This window comes from Parasteatoda tepidariorum, chromosome X2, assembly GCF_043381705.1.
Source record: "Parasteatoda tepidariorum isolate YZ-2023 chromosome X2, CAS_Ptep_4.0, whole genome shotgun sequence".
In the NCBI taxonomy this organism is placed as follows: Eukaryota; Metazoa; Arthropoda; class Arachnida; order Araneae; family Theridiidae; genus Parasteatoda; species Parasteatoda tepidariorum.
The window spans coordinates 2,549,253-2,570,850 of NC_092215.1; the positions used below are offsets into that span (position 1 = coordinate 2,549,253).

At 29.0% G+C, this 21,598-nt stretch overlaps 1 protein-coding gene and 1 long non-coding RNA gene across 10 annotated transcripts in view; one reads left to right on the forward strand and one right to left on the reverse strand.

The window, feature by feature from the left end:
* LOC107447498 (homeotic protein antennapedia) overlaps nucleotides 1-21,598 on the reverse strand; it is a 212,723-nt gene that overhangs the window by 114,198 nt on the left and 76,927 nt on the right. The gene's annotated exons all lie outside the window — the stretch shown is intronic.
* LOC107447499 (uncharacterized) overlaps nucleotides 1-21,598 on the forward strand; it is a 167,899-nt gene that overhangs the window by 42,958 nt on the left and 103,343 nt on the right. For 4 of the 8 annotated variants that reach the window (XR_006224760.2, XR_011638314.1, XR_006224763.2 and 1 more), the window contains exon 2: nucleotides 18,571-18,635. The exons of 2 other annotated variants lie outside the window; for them this stretch is intronic. This is a non-coding gene — a long non-coding RNA (uncharacterized lncRNA). The remainder of the gene's footprint in view (nucleotides 1-18,570; nucleotides 18,636-21,598) is intronic. 2 more of the 8 variants (XR_006224762.2, XR_006224761.2) reach the window with 1 other exon arrangement.

The window sequence follows — 21,598 nt, forward strand, 5'->3', positions numbered from 1 at the left end:
GCATCACGTCAGCGAGAAATAGGTTTAAATACGTTGCATTTGTTAACACTTAAATTAGTTCCATTCGTGGTAAAACCTTACTCTTCAAAAATCATGCCTTGCCTTTATTACTACCAATTAATTAAAAGACAGCAGCATTTCAGCTCATTGTCTTACTGGAATTCTTTCGATTTGAATAGCTAAAAACGCCTTAAATAACTTACTTTTAACTTAATTTCAAATATATTTCGATTGGTATAGAAAAATAATATTTCTTATTTCTTAACAATTAAAAGTTTAGGATGACAAATATTCCTTTGAAAAACTAATCAAACACCAATTTATATTTTTGTTTTTTCACTTTATTAGTGGTAAATGTTTTTAGAGCTATAAAATGCTTGACTGTTTGCTAAGCATTGTATTAAGGGATTGAATTTTAAATTAAAAAATTTCTCAGAATTCTGAATAATTTTGAAAACTCTTCAATAGGTCCCTACAAAATAGCTCAGGACCTGAAACTGTTTAAAATGAGAAAAACTGTTTTATGAGGCAATTTATCTATACCAACCATATCTATACCTACCAAAAGTTCCTCCCTGAGACAAAGTTGTATTTAATCAAAACCTTTGAGTAATTTTACATGTAGTGTTGTGGAAAATTACTTTAATTCAAATTTATAAAGGAAAGAATTGTTCATCGAAACATATATTTTAGCACTAGAAGAAACTTTCCCAAAAAGCGTAGAATTTCCCATAAACCTTGAATCTGGGAAGGTAAGTAATAATGAAATAATTTTTTGAAAGTGTCATTTTTAACAAAATGCAGCATTGATGGTTTACAAAAATTAGTCACCATTTTGAAAAGTATAAAAGCAAGATCTCGTTTAAATATATAAGGTTCAATGCCCATTATTAATGATGGCAAAGAGCTTAAAAAATACTGCAAAATGCAGAGTTTATCAAAAATTTTTTTTTTCAATTATCATAAAGGATTTTTCTGCCAAAAACAGGATTCATACGCACATAGAAAAAATTAAAAATGGTAGCAATATTAATATAATTTTTTTAACATATTACATTTGCAGCTACCAGAATATTTTATTTTCTCTAAATAAATTTATATAGATCCGAAGATGGTTGATATGAACTTTTAATGCGATAGTGGAAGCTAATATTAAGAAATGTTCAGTTTTTCTATAAAAAAAATTAGACCAATTATTAATTTTTTCCAGGTGCGTACGAGCCCTATAAAAAAGAAAAAAAAATGCTAAAAACTTCTTTCTAATGCCAGAATAGTATATAAAAACAAAGCAATTAATAAAATGCGTAAGGTATACTTAACAGTTCTACCGAGAAAGATGTAAAACAGATTTATCAGATTGAAAAACAGATCGGATTGAATGTTTCATAGTATTTATCTTGATATCGTAAAGCCATAAATCTTTCTGGAAAACGTCAAATTAGAAACAATGTTCTTTTTTTTTATTTTTTAAAGGGATGCAGAATTTTCTACCTTGAATGCATAAAATTAACGAACTTTTATTCTTTTTTGCATGCATTAAATAAACGTATAATTTATAAAATAAAATACAAGCGGTGACTCCTCTGAATTAAAATATTTTTGCAGATTTTATCCTTACAAAAATAATTTAACAGGAGCGATGATTTTGTATGATATAATCTGATTTACGAAAGCTCTTTCTTTCGCTTACAGCTTTTTTATTTTTTATATTTTGCATTAGATGTTTATGATTGCTACGAGCGCAAAAGTTACTTAATTGTACAAGTTGTATTAAGTTTACAAAAAGAAAAGTGATTTTATGTAATTTTATTTACAGTTCTCCTATAGCAACATGCTTGAAACATAATTGCATTTAATGATTTAAAATATTAATGACCAAATCGCAAATTTCCCAAGTTATTATTAAATGTATTACACAAGGGAACAAATTTTTTGTTGCATTTATACAAATAAGTGAGCTTGACTAATTTGGGTGTGAGGATTTCAAATCTGAAGTTAGTTTTACTTCTAAAGCTACAGATTTTTTTTTTAAAAATGATATTTTTAATCTATTTTTTGTCGAAATGTACAAGTTAAGAACGTTAATGTTATATATAACAGGGGTTAGATAAATGTTGCGGCAAACTTGTAGGGGAGTAAGGTCATATCAAGATTAAAATTGCATAGGAATCCATGCCCTGACTGGTAGTCATACGTGGCTAGGCTCTCCTCTATATTATCACAAGCTCAGAAGCACACTCAGAAATAGTTCATAATGGAAAAGTTACCTTAGAGGTGCATGATATTATTTCGGGGCATGGGTTTCTGCAATTTTAACCCTGACGATATGCCCTAACTCCCCTAAGAATTTATCGCAACATTTATGCGCTCCGTGTTACATATGTTTTAAATGTTTTTAAACTTAAATGGTTAAAATGATGAGGCTTTTAATAAAGACTTACGTCTAATAGGCTAAATAGACTTTTGCGGCTAAATAGACTTTTACGTCTCTTATTGCTAAGGATTTTCACTGAGTTAGCAAAAAAGCAGGTTAAACGCATTAAAGAAATTAGCGATTTTTTAACATTTCGCGAGTAATTCTCACAGCAACGGCATCTTTTGCAGAATTCTTCTACAGGGTTCTTTTTTTATTTCGTAGTGGGTAAAATCATTTCAAATTAAAATTTTCAAACCCTAAATCACCCATTATTCCTTAGCAGTTCGTTGTCTTATATGACAGAACATCATAAGCTATCCCTCTGAAATTTAGAATTTTTATATCTTAATATTTAGTAACCACATTATTTTATGGTTGTTAGTTATATGCAAAAACATTGTATTAGGTATTTTTAGTGATTTACTGTTGTTCCCCCAAATTTTTAAGATATTTACTTTTTAAGTGCATAATTGCTAAGCAATTAGAATTATTGTTATAATGTTGTCATATATGTTCTCATAATTGTTAAGCATTTCTCCTTTTCAGTAACCACTTAAATGCTATACATTTTCTCCTCTACCATAATATAAGCTTTATATGTGCTTGAGTTACCGATTTATGATGATGATCGAGACCCTTTCATGATAACTTATTAATCATGAATTTATGGCAAAAACTTATTAACCACCATAATAATTTTGAGGGACCACTGGATTTGATGCTTACAGTAGTTTAAATAGCATTTTAAAGTATTCGGTCTACAAGCATAAAGCTTGTTACAATCAAACAACAAGGACAAAATATTTCGTAGAAATTATAAACCATGGCAAATATGCATAAGATACTTCACACACAAATGTATTTGCTGTAACCAGAGAAGCCTACTGCTCCGAATTCAACAAACTAATTTAAAAAACGGTAGAGAACTACAAATTAGAACGTGCAAATTTTCGGTTAAATTAGCCAATATAGCTCAACACGGCTTAATTATAACAAGTATCACACAAGCTTTGAATTATTCAGAAGTGGTGAGTAAAACCCTATAAACTGAAATTGCTAAACCAAGAATCATACATTAAAAGACTACCATTCGAAATTTTTTAACCCCATCTCTGGTTATAACTATTAATAAGTCTTGGTAATCTAAAATATTCTCTCAAAAACCATCTAGAAATGAAATTAGTTTTTTCCACAATTTTTAACCTTTTCCTTCAATTTACCTACAGGGATGCCAAATTTCTAAGCTTTTTGTGAAATTTCCTTCTAGAGGTTTATATTTTAATGTCTTTATCTCGTAAATTTGATTTCAAGTTATTTTCCGCACCTACATATAAATGATTTAAAAGTTTATATGAAACACCACTTTGTTCTCTCGGCTTGAGGCTTTGAAAATGTTGACAAAGTTATCAAAAATTCTGAAAGTTTTAGTTTTTAATTGTCTGTAAAAAAGCATAGTATTGTGGGCAGCTTGTAAAGCAAATTAAAATTTTACATCTTTTGACAGAAAAGGCGTAAAAGTTGGTTTACAAAAAACTGATTGAAAATTTTAAAAGATTAGTTGATTAAAAAGTTTCAAAAAAAGGAAAAAAAAAAGGCTAAAATTTTCTTACGATTAGTTTTTACCTAACAATAGAAAGTAAAATTCAATGTCAAAGGCTCTAGATATGTTCCTAGAGTGATTAAAGTGTAATGAAATGCATGAAGATGAGTAGTTAAAAGAATAATAAAACGAAATTTTTCATCTTAATGTTACTGCCACTTTTTAATTTTTTCCTGCTGAGTGAGAATCCTCGTTATAATTTTGGTAATGTAAGATTCCTAGTGATCCATCTAATTTGTTCAAATAGTTGTAAACTATTCCGACAATGTCAGATTTCTTTACATGTATTTCAGTTTAAGATTAGGATCATCTTATAATAAATTTATTGAAAAAAAATGAAAAAAAAATTATTATACAAATTTAAGTACCATTTAAATTTTTTTAGTGGACTGCAGGTTTGCCACGAGCGATTAAAAATGTAAAATGGAATACTAATAAAATTCATTTAAGGCGATTATAATTAGCAACGTTTTTTAACATACTTTCTGAAATGTAAGTCATAGTTGTTGCTTCGATTGAATAATTAACGAGATTATAAATAAATAAAAATGAATTAAGTTTTTACCACTCTTTACATTTCTAATCGCCCGTGACATTCCCGAGACTCCTAGGAACGTTTGACAACATGAAAACAACAAACGTCACTTTTTTATTAAATGTTTGCAGTATCTTCTTCATATACGATTAGCATTTCATATATCCCGAAGATAATCTAATTAGGTCAGTTAAGGAAAGTGAAAGTAATTATAATGTCTTGTCCTTGATAAGAAGGGTCATCGTCAAAGAAATGATGCAAACCAAAATCTTCAAATGCGAGTTCTCCATTTTGACTGAGACTGATACATCCAGAGAAATTTCTCAGCGGGACAGTTTATTACAAGGTTGAAAGCGTGTGATTAGTCGAACAATTGCTTAGGTAACAACATGCACGCTTCGACAATTTTCCGAGATAACGAACGTGATCAGAAAATTTTAATCTATCAAAAGAATCGTTGGAGGAAAATCTTTCTACCCTTTCGATATTTGTTGGATTGGAGTTTAGAAGTATCATAAGCTAGTCCATCGCGTAACTGTATCCTCTGTTTCAAGTTGCTAATAGCAATTTTGGCTATAAATCTTCGTCGGGACGGGCGTTGTACGATTGGTTCTGATATGATTTATGTTGTGCCATCATTTATTATCGGTAGACAGCAGATTACTGTATGAAGCGATGAATTGCTTAATTGACTGTTAAATATTCACTGGAAGTTGCTTTAACTTAGCATCCAATAGTTTATATTACTGAGTAACAAAACCGTTTAATTGCAAATGTTCCGTTTTTAGAACATGTCTCTTTTTAAGAGGATGCCATACAGCGAGAGAAATTTTTCATTGCAAATTCACTTCACCCTCCATATATAATTTAAATTAAAGAAAAGTGAGTTCAGGTAAGAAATATCCAGTACTGGAAAGAAATTTTCAAAATATCAAAATAAAAACAAATTATGAGAGGGTAACTTAGGATTACGCAATGAGGAAGTTATGTTCTAATGTAATGAGTTCGAATAATTTTTTTGAATTGTGATATTATGAATTTTTTTTCAGCGATTGTAATTATATGGCTTACTCTAAGCTTGCCTGAGCTCACTTTTTCTATACTTAAGAAATTTTAAGTTAGTTCTGGAGGGAAAACTTAAAATTAATAAAAACTGATTATTCCTATCAACCAAAATTTATTAATTCTGTAAAAATATGTGTATCATGACACATATATTTTGTTTAGAAAAATAGTTCTTGCATTTTTTAAAAAAACTAAATGAAGCTAAATGAGGAAAATGTCCATTTAATTTATATGCAAATCTACTACCATTTAGAAACTTTTACTATTAATGCAAAATAAGAGCTCGGCAGATAAACGTTTAAGAGAAAGAAAAAACTGCTAAATAAAGCTTGAGAAAATAGTATCTTATTCTTTTTCTTTGAACGCTTTTTTTTAAAAATTTACAGTTTGCAGATTTCAAAAAGTTTCAAACCATTGTTCTTAAAAAATTTAAATAAATATTAGTGGTAGTAAATTTACACCGGGGTCAGTGTAATTCTCCTTATTTCAAAAAATAAATAAATAAACAAATAATCAGCGTATTTAACAGCTTAGGCGTGGTAGGGTACTCATACAAATAGGTTTTATATATTTTACAGTGGTCACAAATATGCTTAAAGATCATATATTATGTAAACATCACTATTTTTTTTTAAATTGGTTCTCTAAGGAATTAATACATTCTTTACCATTTGGGGGACCGTTTTTGTGCATTAAATATTAGTTAGTCTTAAAGACCAATTAATTTTTTTTTCGATCCAGCAGTGAAAGGTTGTTGCCAACGTGGGTGGATACATTATTGATGAAAATAAAATCTTGCTAACAATATCAAATGCACCGAAACGACATTACTAAAGTATATTGCGATTTCGAAATATTAGGGGGACCGGAAAGTAAATTTAAAAAGTAAATAAATAAAAAAACTTCTTTGAAAAATATTTTTTTAATACAAGGCTGGTAGTTTAATGTATGATTTTTTGTTTCGTAAATTTTAATTAAAGTTATTTCCTACACCACACTATACTTGTAAATTTTGCAAAAGTTTATACGAAACGCTACTCTGTTCGGGCTCTTTCATGGTGGGACTTTCTTTATGTTGTCAAAATGATCAAAAATTCTGAAATCGTTAGTTTGTCTATCACTCTATAAAATATTTTTCAAAAAGCGTAGTAGTTAACAACCCTGTCAATGATATAAAAATCAACCTTTTGAAAACATTTTCTTATTTATGTTTACACTAATTCTATATTTCCTTCTGTTGGCTACCACTCCAATTTAAAAATTCCCAATTTCTGAAGAGGTATTTATATAACTGATGTATGATGATGTACGAAAATTCAATACTGAAATAGTTAAGTTATTTTGAAAAAAAATTCTCAGGAATTTTGGCTCAGAATGTGTTACATTTCTTTGATTCTTGAAAATTTAAAACTCTTTGTCACCTATAAGACAAAATTAAAATCTGCTGACCTAGGACTCTTTGACGTAAAAATATTTTAAATTATTTGTAACTTCTAACAAATCTTGCAAAAATAATAATAATATATCGAATGTTGGAGTGATTCTAAAATTTTACTGATCACTATGTGAATTTGAACAAATTTCTAAAAATTCCTTGAAAAAGTAGCCACAAATGTTTGAAAGCATTTAAAGTTGGAATCAAGAAGATTGGAGGCAGAAAGTCAATAAAATTATAGCTTTTTTTCCTAAATAATAATTTCATTGATAGAGAGGAATTTATAAAACAATTTTCTTATTTGCCTTCAGAGGATAACCTTTAAAGTATAACCTTTAGATAGAAACGAGCAGTAAAACAAATAGTTTATTGTATTTATTTAATAAAAATGAAATTATCAAACTTTTTCTTTCCTTTCTTTTTTTAATTGGAAACGATAACTTTTTTTTATCGAGTTTGAGCTAACAGACTATAAAACGATCACATGATTGTCATTGGCTACAAAAAAAAAATTAATAAATAAATAAATCATATTTTTTAAACTACGTTAAAAAACGATTTTCTTATTGAGAATGATAACCTTATTAAGAATGATAACCTTATTAATAAAGTCGACATTACCTTATTAATAATAATTTAAAGAAAGAATAACTCTATTGATGAAGATGAGTTATAAGATGGTTTTCATATTTATAAAGATGACGCTAAAAAAATTATAACCTTATTGCTATGAATAAATAAATCCCAAGAAACTAAAGCGGAAAGATATTACCTGATTAAAAACATCTAACAAATCTGATATTACTTGATTGAAAACAAATCTGGTATTACTTGATTGAAAATATCTAACAAATCAGATATTACTTGATTAAAAACAAAACTGGTATTACTTGATTAAAAACATCTAACAAATCTGGTATTACTTGATAAAAAACATCTAACAAATCTGATATTACCTGATTAAAAACATCTAACAAATCTGTTATTACTTGATTAAAAACATCTAACAAATCTGATATTACTTGATTAAAAACATCTAACAAATCTGTTATTACTTGATTAAAAACATCTAACAAATCTGATATTACCTNAGAGGAATTTATAAAACAATTTTCTTATTTGCCTTCAGAGGATAACCTTTAAAGTATAACCTTTAGATAGAAACGAGCAGTAAAACAAATAGTTTATTGTATTTATTTAATAAAAATGAAATTATCAAACTTTTTCTTTCCTTTCTTTTTTTAATTGGAAACGATAACTTTTTTTTTAATCGAGTTTGAGCTAACAGACTATAAAACGATCACATGATTGTCATTGACTACAAAAAAAATAAGTAAATAAATAAATAAATCATATTTTTTAAACTACGTTAAAAAACGATTTTCTTATTGAGAATGATAACCTTATTAAGAATGATAACCTTGATAATAAAGTCGACATTACCTTATTAATAATAATTTAAAAAAAGAATAACTCTATTGATGAAGATGAGTTATAAGATGGTTTTCATATTTATAAAGATGACGTTAAAAAAATTATAACCTTATTGCTATGAATAAATAAATCCCAAGAAACTAAAGCAGAAAGATATTACTTGATTAAAAACATCTAACAAATCTGATATTACTTGATTAAAAACAAATCTGGTATTACTTGATTAAAAACATCGAACAAATCAGATATTACTTGATTAAAAACAAAACTGGTATTACTTGATTAAAAACAAATCTGGTATTATTTGATTAAAAACATCTAACAAATCTGATATTACTTGATTAAAAACATTTAACAAATCTGATATTACTTGATTTAAAACAAATCTGGTATTACTTGATTAAAAACATCTAACAAATCTGATATTACTTGATTAAAAACAAATCTAATATTACTTGATTAAAAACATCTAACAAACCTGATTCGCTTAAAAACCATACAAATTGGAATTAACAGAAACAGACTCCCATTTTCAAGACTTTCCAGACGTGAATCAGAAGGAACAAAAGTGGTTTGAAATTTAAAAAGTTAAGTTGCCAATATAGAATAGAAGAATAAAGTTGATAAGCAAAACTAAAAAAATCACAGTAGTCAAGAGAGAAAAAAGATGAAAAATAGAACAAGAAATACCACAGTAGCCGAGAGGGGCAAATCAGGTATTAGTTTAAAATATATTTTTTTTACATCGAGTATTCTTATTACTATTAGTTAAAAAAAGGATAATTTATATCCTATTATAAAACGATAGCCTTATTGTTATTAGATCAAAAAAGAATAATCTTCTCAATTAAGATGAAATTCTGAAACGATTTTTTTTCCCTAAATAATTACGTAAGGCACAATAAATGAATAAAAAGGTGAGTAATTTACTCTTAGATTCCTCCCCTTTAATTTTTGACTCTGAGCTCCATTTAGAACAAATGAAAAAACTCCACTCACCTGATTGCTTTTACTTGGGAATGTTCGTAATTCGAAGATGACGAACTGTCTTAACATAGCGACTGTCTGCGGTGAAGTATAAGACAAAAAATGGGACCACGTGGTGTCCCTTCCATTTCAGCAACGAACGATCGAAACGCGGGTTCGGGGTGTGTCTTCTTACTACATTAGGGGGATTGCATCTGATTCATTTTTTTCAACTTCAGATTTAGTCTTGAAAATAAACAAAATCTGAAAGAAGAGTGCGTTCGTAGCTCCACCTCAATCCCACCTTCCGGGGAAGACAATTATCAGGTAAGCCAGAATCATCCGCACGTAGTAGCCGTGACATCTGTTTAGAATGATTTCTAAAATTACGGCTTTGGATGTAACAACAAAATACGCAATGTTAAAAGAATAGATTGCATGTCATTGTTGGGGGATATGACCGTAGGGAAAATAACCAAGAATAATGAATAAAATTGAGATTAAATTTAGGGTGTCTGCTGCTTTAATGTTTCTTAATTTAGGAAGTATTTTGTCCCCAAGATTTCATACACAAAAAAGGTATGCCTAGTTTTAGTTTCTTTAGTATTTTTTTAATACAGTTTAATTTCAAATGGGGGAAAAAATTACAGATTTTTTTCGGATTTTAGCTCACTTGATTGATGGTATTAAATGTATAAAAAGTTGAGAAGGCTTTTTTTTCCAATTCAGAAAACCTAACTTTAGAAAAAAAGGAAAAAAAATATTAATAAGAAGTAAAATAGTAAACCGTCTCCTGAAACTTGGAAAGTAAAGTTTCTTTCAAAAAGATTGTAAGCAATTGGCTATAAAAATTTAATTTTTGAAACAAAACTTCTCATAAACAATTTTTTTTTTTTAAATAGGTGTTAGAGAAGTATGAATTATTTTGCGTCATACTAAATATAACTATCTCACCAACTACAGTACTTACGTAAAATATCATCAGTGGTAGACGGATCATGGGTTAAAGTACCCTTGCCGTCGGGCTAACCATAGGAGGCTTTCCTCTCCATGCAATGCAAATGCGGGTTAGTTATATCAAAAAGTCCTCCACTAAAGCTAGTTTGTGCCCAAGTGCTTGATCTTGGAGAACCTTTGTCTTCTGTGTTGGATTGAGAATTACAAGGTTACAGAGTTGACAAATGAAAGTCGTAAACTCAGAATTGGGTAGGCGGTTTAATGCTGATTAAAAAATAAAATAAACAAAATATAGCTATCTTATAACTCCAGAATCTATAAGGGTACTTTGTTGTTAACAATTATAAATTAGGCTACTAAAACAAAAGCTTTCCACTTCTTTCGCAAATTTTTTTTAGTGATTGTTAAATTTCTATAATTTTTCCCAAAACAATACAAAAAGATAAATTAGAAAATTTGAAACGCAAACTATTTATTTATTAAGAAAAAAATATCACAAAAAGTGGTTGGGTGTTATAGAATTGCAAGCTTAGCTTTATTAAAATGAAATAATTAAAAATTAACGAAAAAGATTTCAAGACTGATTTACTAAATGAAAAATATGTAGCGATTATTCCAAAATCGTCAGTGTAATCCTGTTTTACATGTTTTATTAATTTATTTTACAGAATTTAAAAGTTAATTTTTTATGGATTATATAAAAATTAACGGAGGATTTTTTGTGAAGCTCTAAGTGCAACTAAAAGTAAAAAATATGTTTCCGAATCATTTAATAATCAGCATTTGTTTCGAACATCCGCCTCAATAAATAAAAATTCGATAAAAAACAGAAAGAAAAAAATCACCCAAAAATATTTAAGAAAAGATAATTGAATTGGTTGCTTATAGAAGAAAATATCAACTTTGCTTAAGCGTTAATGAATTTCTCAAAGGCACTGATCAAATTCAAGTTTCAAACAAAAGTTTTTCGCTTTTAAATAACATAAAATAAAATATTAGTGCATTTACTAAAAATTGTCATGATTGACTTTTTTATTGAAAAATGTTTAGTTTGTTTTGAATCATTAGTCAATATAATAGTATAATCAACTACTTGGAAAATTAAACACATCAGTGTACTGAAATAGGAAATCATTAAAAGGTATTTAACAAGTAAGTAAAGTGGGCTTAACAAATCATGGATAATTTTGTGTGAAATTCATAAGATTAATATAAAGAATTCCATTCATACCATAAAATGTACGACTACGCTTATTTATTCAATATTTTATGGAATAGGATAATTAAGTTGTCTAAAAATAAGTTGTTAAAAATAATAAATGTAAAGTTTGCTACACTGTGAAAAAAAATCTGTTCAATTTAAGGATAAGAACTGTCAGTTAGTGTGCCTGTCAGAAACTGTTTAACAGAAAAATATTGTTATTTAGATACAGACGCCTGTTTTTTTAAACAGATTAGTGCTATAATTTTAACAAAAAATTCTATAAAGTAACTATGTCAGCATTGTTGCCGGTGCGAGCCTAGAGCAGTATACGCTGGGATTCAAACTTGGATCACCTTAATGGACGCTCACTATCCCTTCAGCTACCACGACTTTTTCTCACTATTTTTTTATATTTTATTTTACAACCGTCGTTGAACAACCGACCCAATTTTTGGGTTTACGACTATTAGTGTTCAACTCCATAGCCTTGTATTTTGAACATAAACCAAAAGACAAGGGAACTTCTAGATCAAGTATTGAGAGAAATTTGCCTTCGTGGACGACTTTTTCATGGAACTAACCCGCATTTGCGCTACATTGAGAGGAAGATCACGAGAACCTTCCATGGTTAGCCTGACGGCAAAGGGACTCTAACCCATGATCCGTCTACTACTGAGGATATTTCACGTCAGCACTGTGGTCAGTGCAGATTCGTATCAATAAACCATCAATGGGATCCGAACCTGGGTCACCTCATTGGAAGACGAGCGCTCTATCCCCTGAGTCATCGCGGCTCTCTTTCTCAGTATATCGAAAACTGTTTTTATGCTTAAAGTCTCGCCTTGGAATAATATTTAGGAATAAAATAGTTTTAAACTTTAGTGGCCCACCAATATTAAAATGTTTGTCAACTTCACTTACCAAAAAATTATATCTAAAGATATATTAAAATCAGATAGAATATCAGCCTACAATAAAATTGAATCACGTTTTTATTCATACAATGTCCAAACCATAAAATAAGAGCAAGTACAGAAAATAATCGTAAAATGACCTGTAAAGAGATAGAATTATAACACGGTAAGCAACACTACATGGCAAAAACTAGAATTTGAATTGACGGTTTTAATCCATTTACAATTAGGATAAACGTCAGAGAAAAACCGTTTTTTCAACGAAACAGCTTTAAACCGTAAAAAATACAGAGAAAGTCTGTAAAATTAACAGGAATTTTTTACAGTGTAGAGTAAGTTTCTAAAAAATTGTAAGATTGTAATGATTTACGTATCGGATTCCAAGCAATCCTAAAAGCTGATGTCTTACAATCTATTTTAACTAATCTAATAATAATCAATTTACCCAGACAAGTGGAATAATTGATTATTTAGAGAAAACTTATATGAAGTGAAATTTTTGACGGAAAAGCTATTAAGTTGAAGAATAAGATAAACTTTTGACTCTGAATGACGTGACGCAAGATATGCAAAGATTGTAGAACAAAAATAGGGGGACATCAGAAGAAATGATGTCTGTAATGACACGTTTTATTCATAAAAGAAAAAATTAGGGGAAGAAAAAAATATTCTTAATGATAAGGACGTGATTTTCGAAAAAGAATGCAAATATCTCTAATTTGGATTCCCTCGCCAAAATACAGTCTCAGTTTAGTTTCTTCTTTTCTGAGAACTTCAATTAAAAAGATGTCGTGATACTAATAGAAATAAAGTAAAAAATAAAAGAAAAACAAGAGAAAAAAATAAAAAAAGAGAGAAAAAGGAAAGAAGGAAAAAAACGTACAGAGATTTTTGATTTTTAGAAAGGTTTCAGTGCTAGTAATCACGCAGGAAAAAGATTATAAAAAAAAATTTCTTTCATTTTTTTTTTCAAAACTAATCTGAGTTTTTTATTGATTACATTTGTTATGTGAGAAAGAACTAATTCAATTTTTTTCTTTTTTTTTTAAAAAAAGAAGTTTGTTAACTGTGTCATCATTAAAGGGCTTTGTTGCAGTTCATTATCGATCTCACCATCTGAACTGTTTTCTCATATATCTGTGAACTGTCATTTGCTCGTAATTTCGAAACTGTTATGAGATTAGGAAATATATTTTTATAAATTATACTACTTAAATTTATAATATTTCAGATTCCTTTTGCATAAGATTTTTACTAAGTCCTATAATTGTTTTACTTTATTGAACCTTTACATTTCTGTAAAAATTTAAATCTTGCTGTAAAAGATTTTATTTTATAGCCATTGTTGCTCACCTAACCCAATTTTGGGTATACGACGGCTCAGTTCCGCAGCCTTATAATTTTGAACCAAATCCCGAAGGCCTTCTTGATCAAGTATTGGGAGAAATTTGATTAAGGACTTTTTCATGGAACTAACCCACATTTGCGGTATATGGAGAGGAAAACCTCCCACGGTTAGCATGATGGCCCTGATCCGTCTACCACTAAGGATACTTAACATCAGCACTGTGGTATGTGCAAGCTGGTGCTGAATTCATATCGGCCAGCCATCGTTGGAATTCGAACCTGTTCACCTCATTTTAAGGTGAATGCTCTATCCCCTGAGCCAACAGAAAGCTATAAAAAATTTATCTCTAAAATAAGAATATTTATTCTACGAATGCAGATACAAAGAATCCAATTGCTTTCTCTTCTGCCGAAAATTTCTTAAAGTGATCGAGTATAGAAATCAACAGAACTTTGATTAATTTTGAAACAACCTTAAAAGGCTCAACACGAAAGTATAAAGTTGGTATCTTATATGAACTTTTGGATTCTACATATATACTAGTGGGTGAAATAGTTTTAAATCAAAGGATTCCGCACAAATCATATGGAAATAAATTCTCAGTCAAATTAGCTGAAAATTTAATATGTTTTAGTTCAAAACATTCTAAGCAAAAGTTTTCATTGACACCAAGTCCAGAAATAGATAGTTTCGGTGATATGTTGCCTCGAACATAAGAGACATGGTCAACGGTCACTATGGACTGTAATGAAACTGTAGTGGACATTGGTTTAGAGGTGAATGTGAAGAAAAGTTATGCTAACTATTCATTCAGTGTTGACACGCTACTAGTTTTTCGTAACCTAAAATAACTTTCAATTCCTATTTAAAAGTTCATTATTAACTATATTTTTCATTCTCTTTAGTTAATGCTAATGTCGTAACGGAATTAGAGAATTACGAATTACTATTTATGATTCGAGGTTTCGTATCTCGGAAATTATCAATTTTTGGTCTTTGTGTGAATGAGAACTTTTGATCAGAGTGTTTTGAACTACAACATATTAAGTTTTCAGCAAATTTGACGGAGAACTAATTCGCGCAGAGTCCTTTACTATATCAGGAATCCTACATTAAAATGTAAATTTTGATACTACTAGAGGAACTTTGTCAGCTCTGAACTTGATATATATTAAAAACTTTTTGCTGGCAAAAGTTTCAAAAATTTAAGATTTATATGCTTACGACGTCATTACCAATTTTAATATTCGTGAGGAAATGCCTAGTTTGGTGACTCTGCTTTTAATATAAAAGAAACACTGCGTTCAAAATGCACAAAAACCTCTTCACGCATTCAATACCAATTTAATTAATAAATTTAATACAAAAATTATTTATAACTTAAAGAGAAATAAAAGAAAAACTTGTTATAATTGTCCGAAAATCATAATAGAAATTTTTTTCTATCCTTAAAGAAGTTTTCACGTGATTGTAATTTAAAAAACCGGAGAAAAGTTGCTGAGAGTAGATCAGAATGGAAGAGAATACTCGAGAAGGCCAGGGCCCACCCTGAGCTGTCGTGTGAGTGATGATGTTGCTATTTATATAATGTGCTTTACATTATCTTTTAAGGAATGAAAAAATATGAACAAGTTATCTATTACTATTTACTGCGCACTCTGAACAATACGTCAAAAAATATTTGACAATGAATTTGTGAAGAGAAAATTTCATTTGTTATTTAATATTATAGGACACCAAAAATCAATGCTTGTATTTATACATTTCACTAATGATATTTCGATGTATTTACGTCAAGACTTGCGTGACTAATGTGTGTTTAAGAAAGATAAAAAAATGTTACTGAATCTGTATCGACCAAAGTTTTCGTAATGAATATTGACAGAAATCTCCAGAAAAAATATCTTCTTTAATGTCTTTTTATATCCCTACATTTATTATACCTTATTTTCGACTTTTATCGGAAATCATTTTTGACATAATTATTTATTTACAAGTATGATTTATGCATTTTAATAAATATACGTTACATAACAATCTATTATGCATCTAAATAAAAACAAATTATACTATTACCTAATAGCCATATTGTATTATTATTTTATTTTCCATCAAATTTTTTTTCGTTCTCTTAATGTTTTTTCTTTTTTTTTTTTCAATTATCAGTAATAGAAACTGTGAAACTTTAAAATATAACTTTCTCGTAAAAAAAAAAAAAAAAAAAAAACTTTATTTTTGTAAATTTTTTTTCCAATATTAATGGCTCAAATATTTGACTGAAAGTATAAATCATCTTTTAATTGCAAACTGTTTATTTTACAAGTAGCTCAAACTTATAACTTAAAATCCGAAAACATACGATTTTAGATAATTCCTTTAAGTTCCTGAAATGTTTACTCTATATTTTGCCAAAATGCGCATGTTTAAAAACGTTAGGGGTAATCATAAACTTCTAAGAGTTAGGGCACATCATCAGGATTAAAACTTGTATATTACGACGAAAAATTTATTAAAATGTCATTAAAAAACCATCTTCAGGAGCAAAACTAATTTCAGATTTGAAATCCCCACAGGAAAGATCAAGTATTTGTATAAATGCAACCTCCTGTGTATTAATTCCGTATTTTTAATTTGGCATAACAAACTCCATCTTTTATTGATGTAAATATTTCATTTCGAAACAATGCTTAATGTCGTATAACGTAAATAAATATGGATTATTCAAATTACAATTCATCTCAACCAATTGTTTTCAAGCAATTTAACAGTTGACATTTTCTACAATTCAAATGTTTATACTACAAACAATTATATGTGGGTTTCGCTCACATAATAACTTTACGAAACAAATCTTCGAACTCGTTTTAAGATTATCCGACATGTCTTCTTCGATTTAAGATGACGTCTGGTAATCTTAATTCGACACTCCTCACAAATTATAATCATCCAAGCGTTTAATCGGCTGCTGGTCAACGGTGCATCGCGTAGTCTTTATTATAGAATAACTTTTTCAGAAAACATTAAATCGCCATTAAACAAGCAAGCCAATAATTATCGTAGTTTGGAAAGAAGCGACTTATAATCATCGCTAATGAAGACTATTTTCGGTTTACCATTATTACTTGTAGTATCGGTTGGTAATTAATTTAAAAATCGAAATCCTGTGGTTGGATAATTTGAATTAGTTTTCTCAGACCCTTCTATTATTGCATTGGGACATGTTGTTAAAAGAGGATTCAACCAATGTAATTTAAAGACAACTTTGCCAACCGAAACAAATCTGCTTTACTGATTGCTGAAAATCAAAGTTCTTCATTGCTTTCAGGCGGGATGTGACGTCGTGCTTTCTAGTTTTGTCAGTTTTTTCCAATTAGAAATTGTACAAAGTGTCTATTTGTTCATTTTCTTTATTTACTTCAGCTACAATTTCAAACAAAGATGCTTACGCTGAGACTTAAAAGGTTTTTGTTGATGTGAGTTTCCCAGCTTTAACGATTTTAAGTTTTATTATTTCAACCCTTAATAGTTCAGCACTATTGTATACACAGGTCATTTTGTCCCATGGAGTTGATATTAAGGGTTAAAAACGTTTAAGCCGAACATGCGCACGTGCCATGAAAATATGTATAAAGAGGTGCCGCAAACTTAAATATATTGCAAACAACTGTAAAAATCTTATTTTTTTCTGTTTTTTTTCTGTTTCTGTTTTTCTTCTTTTAGACTTTTCAATTCACGCGAACTATAACGAATGAATTGACTGAAGTATTATAATGACGAAAATTCTTCTATTGCCGCATGCACTGAAGTTAAATTACAATTTCTGTCTTACTTTGTTCACTGTTGGGAAACTTGACTTTTTCTCTGTTTGATATCATCAGAACTTGAAAAATTCAAGGTAGTTCAATTGTTCGTAAATGTAGTTCCTTGAAGTATGGTAAGTTCGACAGAAAAGGAAAACTTTAAAACAGAAAAGAAGAAAAAAAGATGAGATGTTTATTTTTACTTAATTTTCGATTTTTGAAAGTTTCTTTTGCTTTTCACAAAAACATTTTTTACTTTTAAAAAATTTCAAGAGATTGAAATAAATATACCTATGATATTTCAAAAGTTTTCTGAAAATGATTACCTCGCATACAAAGGAACTGTTAAAGATATAGTTTGACTACAGTTTTACTTTCTTGCCTTAATTGTCCCCACCCTCGCCTGTCTCCAAGAACTTAATCTGAATAACTTTGCGATCACCACTCAATTATTGGGTAAGTTGAAAAAAAAAAATTCTGTTACTTTGGAAACAAATTTTGCTGTTACTTTAAAAAAAAAAAAAAAAAAAAAAACTGAAAATAGGTGAAGAAAAACAGGGATAAAGGTACTTTTGACCAAGCCCAAAAACTAATTTATACACGCGTTTGATGTGCCCGGATTGTTTGTCTCATATACGTCCAGTAAAAACAAAATTAGTAAAATATGCGATTTCATGCTTATTGTAACTTAAATTCGGTTGTATTGATCAATTTGAAAATACCAAACACTGAGATATGAAGAGAATTTGCAATATGAATTTGTTTTCGTTTGTATTAATTCTTGCAATAATAACTTCATTATAACGTTAGACGCAAATAGATTTGTTCGTAAAGATCGAGATTAATGATGTGTTGAAAAAAGAGCAGCAGGGGATCAATGTTTTTATTCTTTGCAGAAAAGGAATCAAATGAAACATGTACTGAACAAAGAACTGATTCGCTTCATAGTGCCTTAGGTGGGGTAAGTTTTTTTAAATTTATTTCATTTCTTTTTGTTGGGGACTTTCCCCATTTTAGTATGAAAAATATAAAGAAGCCTGACCTTAAAAGATGAATGTAATTGCGTTACAGTAAAACAAAAATTATCAAGTACTGAGTCGTGCAGGAGATTAAAGCTTGATACTCTTTTGTATGAAAAAAAAAATGAAAATTTTAATTTTTATGCCTTCTTTTCAACACTTAAGAAATTAAATTAGGGGTCTGGAATAATAAAGTAGAAATAATTTGAATTTAATAGTGTCACTTGTAACAAATTTGCTACTAATTACAATCTTGCATAACGTTAATCTTGCATAACATTAATCTTGCATAAGAAACTTATTGATTTTTTTTTTTGTACTAGCTATAAAGATTTAAACATATAATTGTATGTGCTTAAGACAATTAGACTAGTTTGATAATTCATGTCCCTAATTCCAGGAAATGGATTTCCAGTATTTTAGTTAATCATTTAGAAGAGTTTATGTAATAAAAGTAATAGGGAATAACTTTCTTTGTTTTCCGTTGCTTAACAGTCCTTTTTCTTTTTAAATAGTTCTTAAACACTTCAGCAAATCTGCAATCGGTCTCTCTGAGCAAGCTGCAGTATTTTGAGACAAACCAGTCCAAACCAGGCTCTTTTTTTTTTTTTTCTTTTTTAATCAAGTAACTCTAAAAGTTTCCTCATTTCTGTGGTACGTAAGGCTTGGTAAGAAGAAAAAAAAATGCTTTAATACATTTCAAATGGTGATGCGATAGGTTAAGTTCATATGTTTTTTTGTCTTCAGTATTATTTTCGAACAGGCAGAATCGTGATAGGTGAACCTGGTTTGATTCTCAGTGGTTGTAGGTTGATACCAGCCTAAAACCACTCCCGATTTCCACAGTCTACGTCGGTTTGTTTGCTAATATGCTGTATACTTTGTACAATGGAACAATCTACCACTTTTGTTACAACATATGATCAATGTAAAGTTTCGAAGGCAATTATAGATTTCAAAATCATTAAAATTGTTCGGTTCTTTCAAATGTCTTACTTATCTAAGATAAATATTATATCTAATCCAAATTATTGCGTCTCTAGTTTTTATATTTTTGAAAGCAGGCCAAGAAGCGAATAAAATTTAATTACTATAATTGTGACAAACACAACATAAAATTACTCATGCTGAATTGTTTTTACAGTGGTCATATTTCAAAAAACGTTTGCATACCCTCCAACTGCTACTGAGTTTCTATAATTTCAGGAAATATTTTTCCTAATGGGAGCAAGGGAAAGGTGTTACTAATTTAATAAAATTTAACTTAAAGTATTTTGCCTTTCTCTACGTCGAAATAATTTAAACTGATATATGAAAGATCATTATTTTTTCTCCACAGACTGATTCATTGCTATTGTTTTTTAAACTTTCGGGTTAAATTTATCGTAATAGAAAAATTGATTTTAATGTTGAAAGGAAGAATTATTTTAACTATGAGAAAACGTATTATTTTTTAAGGTATTATAATTGAAGTCTATTTTTTTATAATATTTATACTAGTTGGTGATCATGAAAGAGATTGGTATTTATACCTGTCGAGAAGGGGCAGAAAGTGAGTTATTCTTTATGAATATATATTTGAAGAGACACTTTCATAATATACTTGTTTCGTTCTCATTGGCTAAGTTTGTGTTGATTTACAGCCCAAAACAAGGTGGCTTTATTTGTATGCAACGTACTGTAATTTTAATAAGCAATGTTGCGAACTCTTACACTCCTCGAAAAAGAAAAGCTTTTTAATAAAAATTCGACAGCATTCAATCCTTTCGTTTTTTTAGAAAAATTCTTTTATAGAAAGAGAGAGAAAGTGGTAGCAAAAGTGAGGAATAGTTAACCTTTATTTTACACTAGCATAATGTTTTTACTTCCATAATATTTAAATTACATAAAAATTCGCATTGAGCGAAGTCAACGCATAGTACACTTTACTAACGATAAGCACAACGCATAGACAATTAACAGAAGTTCATTTAAAGACAGAGTCTATGCATTTACACTTTATTTTTGAAGTTACTTTTAGCATTATTTTAACATTTATTAAGCAGTTATAAATAGGTTTGTCCTGTGGTTAACAAACTGTATCTCACAAGCCGAATAATATTTTTTCGATTCGAAAGAGGCTTACATTTGGAATGTTAGAATGAGTACGGACGAGCTAGATTTTGGACAGGAATTCAATGATCACTGGGTTTTTACATTAAAACCGCTTTGCAAGAAAATGGCAGCAAGTATTTTTTTACCAAAAACATAAAAACTGGAGCAACAAATATTTCTATCTATGATTTTATTATAAAAAATGTATGCAGCTAAGTAAAAAAAAAAAAAAAAAAACTTGTTAACGAGTTTAATGTTTGCGTACAGTGTCATTGCAAAATTAAATAAATACAAATTTTTGAAAAATTCTGGACTTTATAAAAATGTCAGGATTCATATGAGTTTTTTCAGAAGAGTTTCCTTAAAAATCCATTTATTATTTCGCAGTATGAAATTCTGCTTTAAACTATTATTTAACTTCACTTTAAACTATTGTATGAATATTAAACTATGCTACTAAAACAATTTTTCATAGTGAAATTTCAACTGAGAAACAAAATAATGAAGTTATTTTATAAAAAAATTCTTCTTAAACCAACAGCTCTTTCATAAATCATGAGAAACTACTGCATCTAATATTTGTTGCACACAACCGTGAATAAATAATAATAATATACTAAGATTAAGAGAAAACAGTCGATGACTCATAACAGTAATAAAAACAACAATTATGTCTTTAACCGTAAAGAGTTTTTCATCTACTTCAACAGTCCAAGGCAAAATAATCATAGAGAAATCCTTAGAAACTCTTTGAAGAATTCGGTAAATTTTCCACTCCTAAATACGAAGGTCTTGTCGAAGGTACTCTAAG